An 8,682-nucleotide genomic window follows, 5' to 3' on the forward strand; every position below is an offset into this window, starting at 1 on the left:
TTAGGCATCCTTCAATGCGCCACGGTTTTTCAGTTCAGTAAAAATTGATGATAAAATTCCGGAAAAATTCTAAAAATCACATGTTTTCATTTCTCAAATAAAAACATGAAGTAAATGTTATTTTAAATAGAGGCTTGAAGTGTCATTATTTTTTCATATAAGAGTTTGACTTATATCTTATTTTAAATAAGAATTTAAAGTGATTATGTCAAAAGCTAAAGTGATTAGTCAATAATTTTTGTTATTTATCTTTTTTAAAATTCTTTTTTCTTTTTTCTTTCTTTTTTTGATTTTTCTTTTTTCTTCACACAAAGACCAATCCTCAAAGAGGGCGGGGTGAGGTCACCCTCGCCCAATCTAGTGAGGGCCACCCTTGTCGGTAGCACTCAACCCCCACAGGCAAGGGACGACCTTGCTAGATCTTGGCAATAGTCACCTTGCCTAGAAGGCAACCCTCGCTCTTGGGGGGTCCACCCTCATGGCCATCGGCAAGATTGACCCTCGCTAGATGCCTCACCAATGACCGGTGGGGGATGACGTCACCTAGGTGAGATAGCCCTTATTAGCAATTGATGAGGGTTGCTAAGCCCTTCGCAGTGGCTACCAGCCCCTCGCCGAAAAGGCAAAAAAGAAAAGAAAAAAATAATAAATAATTTAAAATTAAAATTTTGTTTATATAAAAATACATTTTGATCGATTAGAATATTTAATTGGCCAAAGAACCGAGAGATATTTGGTCTTTAGTTAAAACAATTATGATAATTTCATATCCTTATTTGAAATTATTCTGACCACTTCATGTGCTTATTTAATATAAGTTTGACTTCAAACTCTTATTTAAGGAAAATATGTACTAGCTTTTTAAAGGTACTCGAGCCAACCAGTATGGCATGGCACGATTGGACCCGTTCCTAGCACGACCACTCAATGTGAAGATCGCGTGTGATCAAGCCTGGTAGAAAAATGAGTGCACGCCAAGCACGACACCTTTGCTCTAGGGCCAGCACCTAAGCACTTGTCCGAGTCAGCCTGGGCTAACCCGGCGTCGAAATTTCTTTTCAAGTTTAATGGACTAATTGAGCCCACGTGGCCTCGGGTCCAAAAAGTAAATTAAAATGGGGCCTCAAAGGTTCGGGCCATTGAGTAGCGATCGTCTAACCGTACTCTGCCCGAAATAACAAGTAGATGAAAAGTTTCCTCGCAAATTCTCAAGAATTCTCGTGACAAATTCTGACTTTATATACACAATTCCCTCTCTATTTTCGATCTTGCAAATGCACCACAACAGCTATCCAACCTACTTCCTAATCGACAAGTCAGTAAGGTCGATCCCCACCCATCTTGAGACGATGGCAATGCCCCGACCCGAACAGTAAACAAACTCCGAATGATGCCATCGAGACTTGGTGGTAACGAACGTCCACTCTTTGGACGAAATTGAAAATCAAGGTCGTCCTTAATGGCAAGAAGGCGGAGTGCATGATTTCAAGGAATAAGTTATCCATCGAATCCAGAGGTTGGATGGGCCACCTAAGGATACACCAGAAGCTCAGCTAAGTGCAATAGGCCACACTGGCATCGTATTCAAGTGCGACAAGGCAATGAACCCACGGCTAATTGCATGTTATACACTTGCCGCCAAGCCTTTAAGCTTCGCCAAAGACGTGAGGTTCGTTCAATACATTCATGTAAGGCATGATGCAAGCGCGATTTAGGTTCATTAAGCGGTTGACAAGTGAAATGGACCAAACCTAACAATTAAGATGGTGGTAAATTGAATGTTATAAGATTTTTAAAACTTTTGGTATAAAATAACACTTTAGAGAATGAAACAAAGTTAATAGACTTAAATATGTTGTGGAAATCAAATATCTTTAACATGTAAAAATGGTAAATGATGCAAGAGATTGCAATGCAGTTTATAGCGGCTCAGCCTTTCACTCGACCTACCATACTCTCCATCTTTAAATTTGATTGAAAAATATATTCGAACAAATTTATTAGATTTTAGGATGCATTTATTTCACACAAAAATGAATGATTTTAAAAACATTTTTCAAAAAATGATCACATGTATTACTTACAAAAATGAATGAGCAAAAATTATTTTTAGTCCACAAAAATGCTTAGATATAGATTGACGTTGACAGTGGAAATTTTTTTTCAAAGAAAATATTTTTTATTGATTAATTATTTTACTTGATATAAGCAGTTTTTTTTTAAAGGTTTTTTTAAATCATTTTTTTTTTGGCAAAACAAATAGAGCTTTTAATCTTTTATAGCTCCGTGAGGTTGCTAATCGAAATCTAGGTTTATTCATAATTAGGTCGCTGCTATATTCAAAATTCAATTTCAAAATTCAATTGTCGTTAGAATGTTTATTATTATTGTTGTTGTTTAATAAAAAAAATATGGAGCTATGAGGGCTGATATTCGAAGTGCTAGAATAAATCCCTTATTTTGCAAAGCCAACCCTGGGGACCCGATACCACGAGAATTGGTTCGCATATAGGATAAGGCTTAAGGCAATGTGACTGGAGGTCAAACGCATCCTACGCGTGATTGCCATCGCGATATTTTGGAGCCCTACTTGCAATTAAAATAATGATTGTCATTATTATTCGAACCCATGAACTATGGCCCTGCGCATGGTGTTCGGCCGAAATTGAATCCTCGATAAAATATTTTTCACCGAATGTCATTTCACTTTTTGTTATGAGAAAACGGCTTTTATGACGATTCTAAACAGGACTCTTAATGAATCACTAGGAACAAATATGCTTCATTGAAATTTAATTAACGACCAAGTACAAAACACTTTGTTGGAATTTATTGGATGATAAAGTGAGATGATAGAAATATACAACATTAGAATTTAATCAACAACGAAGATTTGAAAACTACAACTAAAAATACACACCAGAATTTAATTAACATGAGATATTTGAAACTACAACTAAAGTACATGAATTGAAAGATATTAAATGGCAGAAAAGTAAAGATAAAGATAAATTGTGAGAATATTGAATTTTTTGATTGATTAATTAGGGTTTTACAAAGAATACCCTTGGGGTATGTCATGCCCCGATCCTCGGGCATGCACACATCCTTCTCACTTGGTCGATTTTATAATGCGATATCCTAGAACTATATATCGCCGACCCTTTCTTTTATTAAGCATATGCGGAAGCAGTTATAATCCCCAGACCATACATAGTATGGGATAGAAAAGCAATGCCATATTTTTCATATTGAAACTTATAACTAAACTTTTATACAAAATACAAATCAAAGTACTCCATAACTATTCACATCAAAAGGGAGTTCTCAAAAGAAGATAAAATCTCAGTCCATCCAAGTTATACTCCATTATCTTCTTTTTTCCAAAAATTCTTTTCCTCTAGTTTTACTTTAGAGCTCTCCTTCTCCGATTCCTCCTCCTTAGCTCCTCAATGGGATCCTGAAATGTTTTCCCCAAACCGGGATGAGACTACGTCTCAGCGAGTTCTACCCCACTAAGACTCAATTAGGGAACCAATACACTACTCGGTTGCCTAAGCACAGCACGAGTCGGAGGACTTACCTTGGCCTCAGATCCCACCTACATGTTAGCACAGATCAAATAGACACCCAAGCAATTAGATCACAGATTGAAGCATCGATCAAATCGGCCTAGTCGGTTACACGCCAACAAGACCCTCACAGTCATTTCCATCCAATCAATCAATTCACAGCATCATATCAAAGCAATGATCAATCGACCTAGTCGATTACATGACATCACGACCCATGCTTGGTCAGCATATTCAATACTATCTATAAAGTCCTATCAAATTAGGAATGCTCACCCAAAGCTGATAAATAGATAGCATGGCTCATCCAAAGTTGATAATAAGGTATACTGCTCACCCAAAGCTGGCATATCGCCTGAAGGCCGATATAGTATACCGATATACTGCTCACCCAAAGTTGACATATTGCTTGAAGGCCGTTATAGTATACCATATGCTCACCCAAAGCTGATAATTGCTCGCCTAAAGCTGATAATAAGGTATACTGCTCACCCAAAGCTAACATATCGCCCGAAGCCTAATATAGTATATTGGTATACTGCTCACCCAAAATTAACATATCGCCCGAAGGCCAATATAGTATACCATATGCTCACCAAAAGCTGATAATATATTGATCGCCCAAAGCTGATAATAAGATATACTACTTATCCAAAGCTGACATATCGCCCGTAGGTCGATATAGTATACTGGTATACTGCTCACTCAAAGCTGGCATATCGCCCGAAGGTCGATATAGTATACCATATCCATCGTCTAATATTCCCATTATTTTTATCATACCCGATAAAATAGTTGTGTGGGTACACGATTGGCCTTAGCCAAAATATTATAATTTCCTTTTTCATAATTCTCACAATTCTCTATAGCCCACCAAAACACTTTTGGTGCTGTCAACCGACACTTGGTTATTTCCCAATTAATAACCAAAATCCAATAATTTAGAAATAAATCCTAAAATCACTCATAAATTGATTTAGCACAAAATCAATCTCAATTAAATAAACGGACTATACCACGACAATCAGCACGGAATTTCGGTCGTTGGCTATCTCAGCCTTAATTTCCGAAAATAAATAAATAATTAATTAAATTAATTTCGAAAATTAATTAATAAATATTAAAAATTCAATTTAGCTCAAAATAAAGCCCAATTAAATAAAGGGGCTGCAGCACGATCATCAGCATAAAATTTCAGTCACTGGTCATCTCAACCTTAATTTCCGAAAAATAAATAAATAATTAACTAATTTCGAAAATTAAATAATTAATATTAAAAAATCAATTTAGCTCAAAATAAAGCCCGATTAAATAAACGGACTTCACCACGATCATCAACATAATATTCCGATCACTAGCCATCCCAGTTGAATTTTCGAAAATAAATAATTATTTAATTTAATTCCGAAAAATAATATTTAAATATCAAAAATTCCACTTAAGCGAATTGTCAAATTGAAGCCTGATAAAGGTCGGAAAAATCCCAAACTACCATCAATAAATAGTAGACCATGTCTACTTGCTAAATACACATTCAATTTGTCTAATTTGCATCACAATTAACTAATAAACACTAATCTAATCACTTAACCTTAATTAAATAAAACTAAATAACCATAATTAGCCAAATAAGCAAAGATTAGTGAGATTACTCACCGGAATCGCGCGCAAATCGGATCAATCCGACGGGGGCAACGCGATGAACAATAAACTCCAAAGCATGGCTCGGGTTTGAGGCCCGGAAACGGCTCAAAAGCGGGCCCAAAGCCATTGGAAACCAAGTCTTAGGTTTGCTGGTTCGGCTGCAAAACAGAGAGAAAGAGAGAGGGTTGGGGGTGGCAAGGGGTCGGGAAGGTAGGCGGCGGTCCGGCGAGGCTACACGGCGGCTCCGGTGGTCTGCTCAGCCGCTCACGGAGGCTGGAACGAGGTCGGACAGAGGCAGATGGAAGCTGGACAGCGCTGGACTGGCGTGAGGAGAGGGACGGACGGCAGCTCGGTGGGGCGGCGCACGCGTGAACGGCGGGAAAGCGGCGGGCGGTGGAGCAGACGGCGGTTCGGCGAGCTGCTCTGTCTCTGCCGTATTCGGTTCGGCTTCTGCTTAGCTTCTGGTTTTCACGAGCAAGAAACAAGAAGAAGGGGGCTTTCAGTCACATGGGGGAGAAGAGAGAAGAGAGAGGAGAGATAAGAGTGAATAAGAGATAAGAACCTTTTTTACTAGTCAAAAGTAAAAAGAGAGAGAGAAGCAAAGTTGAATTTGATAAGGGGGCAGTGTTCGGTGGGGGGTGGGCGTCCGCACGAAGGGGAGGGGAGAGGAGAGAGAAGAGAGAGAGAAGAAAGAGAGAAGAGGGAGAGAGAGAGAAAAGAATTAAAATAATATTATTATTTTCTTTTTCTTTTTCTCTTCCCTTTCCCTTTCTATTTTCTTTTGGTCTTTGATTTTTCTTCCTATAATTTCTTTATTGAAATTTCGGACTCGTCAATAAATTGACAGACGATGAGACTGTCCTAAAAATGAATTGTGACATGCTCGAATATTCGATTCCCGAAATCAATTTAAATTTCATGATTAAAATCGACCGGACGTGATTTTAGTCCAATCCAACCAATTAGGTAGTTTTTAGAGATTTTACCGTGGATATATCCCTTAACGACTTCACCCATCGGTTAGTTAACTCATGAGTGATCAACTCAGAGAAAAAGGCCCATAGGCGCGCCAACAATATGCACATTTCATTTTATCGAAACGGATCGAATTTCAAGATATCACATGGTATTTATATTCTCTATAATTGGTTACAACATTGGAATTCAAGTAAACAAGTAACTTCCTAGAGGGCGACCACTAAAATTTACTTCATGAGCACTTATTCAAAAAAATTTACACGAATCCTGAATTAACGGACATGGACATAACCACCCAATGATTATCTTCTTGTCAATTGTTCACCATCAATATCGATGGCTTTGTTGAGAAACATCAAGGCTCTCGTCAATAACTTCATATCGTGTTGATGATAACTTTACTGGCGAGTTGTCGATTCCCTTCAAGTTATCAAATTATGTTTTTTTTTTTTTTTTTGTGGTGATCCAGGGAACCTCCGTGCGCCGCTTCGCAGTGGAGTAAAACCCTGGGGTGAACTGGGCCCCCACCACTGACCCAGCCACAGGTGAATCGCGCAGTTTGCATTGAAGCATCGGCACACGCGGAGTTTCCAACCCTTCCCCCTTGGCGTATGGGGTACCAAACCTTAACCAGCGCGGCCACCGCGGGCGATGGTGTTATCAAATTATGTTCATACATAACTCTTTACTAGTGAATGTGGCCAAATCAATAATCTATACCTCAACTAACATTCTATAAAATTGAGAATGGAATTATTTCTCCATCTTTGCCCAATCACACACCGAATTAGGTAAAAATCAACGTGCCAGGTTAAAGCCGTTTTCAACAAAGACAAAGGAAAAAGCTGACTCTTAGAAACTCATTTGTCCCTACTTCTCTACTTTAGGCTCTAAATCAACTAGTGTGTTCAATAGTCGATTCTTCATCTTCACCAATAAAAATGACAAATTCAGCAATAGTAAAGCCTCTTGAAAAAGGCTGGATATTGACCCTCTCAGGATGTAGTTTTCTACTAATAGGTATGATAACACCCTTGCCTAATCTCAATTGTTGTTGAAATTTTTCGACAAATTAGGTTCAATTGTGGACTTGGTTGGCCATTTTGTCCCTAGCTAGTAATGTTAGTCTTGCTAGATTGTCAATAGGAATTGACATGTTAAACCTAACAGGAATATTTATGTTGAGTGGAAATGGCCTTATATCTTCAATATTCGACAATTAACTAGATTGTTGACTAGTGTGATTTGCCAAATTATTGTCACCACTTTGGCTATTTTTGTTGGAGCAATAAAACCTAAAGAGGGGGTGAATAGGTCGTTTTAAACACTTTGACAATCTTTCACAGAAATTTGTAGACGCTAAGTAAAGATCATGTTAAGATGATGTTTTAAAGCTTGTGAGCAGATTGTGTGCTTATGGAAATAATGATAGAGAAAATAGTAGCACACAATATGTATAGTGATTTGGCTTTATCCCCAAGCCTATCTCCATCCTTCAAACTAATAGCTACAAATTGAGATGGATTGTACTAGTAATTTGCTCAGTAAGTTAAAATTGGAAAGCATTGATCTTATTACACAATAGATCACACTATCAGAAGTTAACTACTCTAATACTCTTATACGCTTAATCTTTAGCACAATTACTAAGACAACGAGGATACAACACTCAGAAAAACAGTCAAATAAGATTGTTTTACTCAAAACACAGCTTCTAGCAGATTTTTAGTCTTTCATATGCATGTGTCTAACATTTGGCTATCTTCAATCTTTCCGTTGGAGGTGGTATGGAAAAGCAATGAGCCGTTAGTGTTACCGTTAGTGTCCCATTTGTGGCTGAACTATCTGTGCGGGCCAAAATTGAACTCCATTATTCCTCCATTTGTTTCCCTAAAGGGCCTTTTATTTGCCACAAACGGTCTCTTATCTTGACGAAAGCTCGTTGGAGATTGGCCATCTTGCTTAGGCTGTTCATCAATAACTTGGATCTTGCCTTCCTCCAAATCCTTCTCTACAATCTGTGCTCGTTCATAAACGTCATCATGGTTACGTATCTTTTTGGCCCACCAACGGACTTAACATATGCGCTTAGCCCTGCCTGAAGTTTCTTTGCTTCATCTGCAGGATCTGCCACCCACTGAAGGGCAACTCGGAATAACTCTGAAAACCTCGCCTCATATTCATCCACGGTCAGGTCACTTTGTCTCAGCTCTGCGAACTCTGCAGTCTTCTTGTCTCTAGTATAATCAGAGGAGTACTTCCCAAAGAAAGTTATAAAAAAGCCTTTCTATGTCGCACTTTTTGACGAGCGAGATATTCGATGGGTAGCGTATCTTTTTAGTTGAAACTCAGCCAAATCCACCTGATCTGCATCCTTGCAATCTAGTAACCCAATAATTTGCTCTGTTCTTTCTGTCTATGCTTCTGCCTCTTATGGGTAACCAGAACCAGTGGACTAAGGAGGATTGAGCTTTGAGTGTTGCAATGT

At 38.3% G+C, this 8,682-nt stretch overlaps 1 long non-coding RNA gene across 1 annotated transcript; it reads right to left on the minus strand.

The window, feature by feature from the left end:
• Positions 1-3,226: 3,226 nt before the first annotated feature.
• Positions 3,227-5,768, minus strand: LOC120290368. The gene is made up of 2 exons (XR_005548295.1): positions 5,229-5,768; positions 3,227-3,460 (listed from the first exon to the last, which is right to left on the minus strand). It is a non-coding gene; the product is annotated as an uncharacterized LOC120290368 (long non-coding RNA).
• Positions 5,769-8,682: the final 2,914 nt, after the last annotated feature.

This window comes from Eucalyptus grandis, chromosome 2, assembly GCF_016545825.1.
Source record: "Eucalyptus grandis isolate ANBG69807.140 chromosome 2, ASM1654582v1, whole genome shotgun sequence".
In the NCBI taxonomy this organism is placed as follows: domain Eukaryota; kingdom Viridiplantae; phylum Streptophyta; class Magnoliopsida; order Myrtales; family Myrtaceae; genus Eucalyptus; species Eucalyptus grandis.